Consider the following 372-nt stretch of genomic DNA (forward strand, 5'->3'; position numbering starts at 1 on the left):
CGTGACGCAATCGCGCAGAGCTACGTCAAGTGACGAAGCACAACCAATCACAGCCAAGCTTTCCTGTCTTCTGTAAACACCAGTTTTTTATTTATTTGAGTTATTTATTTATTCAAGAACATACATGAACATCATATCAACATACAACATCATTTTGCATTAAAAAAAAAACGCCTTTAGGTTCAAATAAAAACATTTAAAACAATGTTATTTCTACACAGATTTCTTGTGACGGGCACAAACTGTATATATATAACAAATACATAAAAGTGCACATCCATCCATCTTCTTCCGCCTATCCGAGTCGGGTCGAATTTGGTAATGTGTCTCTTGTAAATCAACCACTTACATTTGTAATTTATTCTCATATTT

This window comes from Gymnodraco acuticeps, unplaced genomic scaffold, assembly GCF_902827175.1.
Source record: "Gymnodraco acuticeps unplaced genomic scaffold, fGymAcu1.1, whole genome shotgun sequence".
NCBI classification, from domain to species: Eukaryota; Metazoa; Chordata; class Actinopteri; order Perciformes; family Bathydraconidae; genus Gymnodraco; species Gymnodraco acuticeps.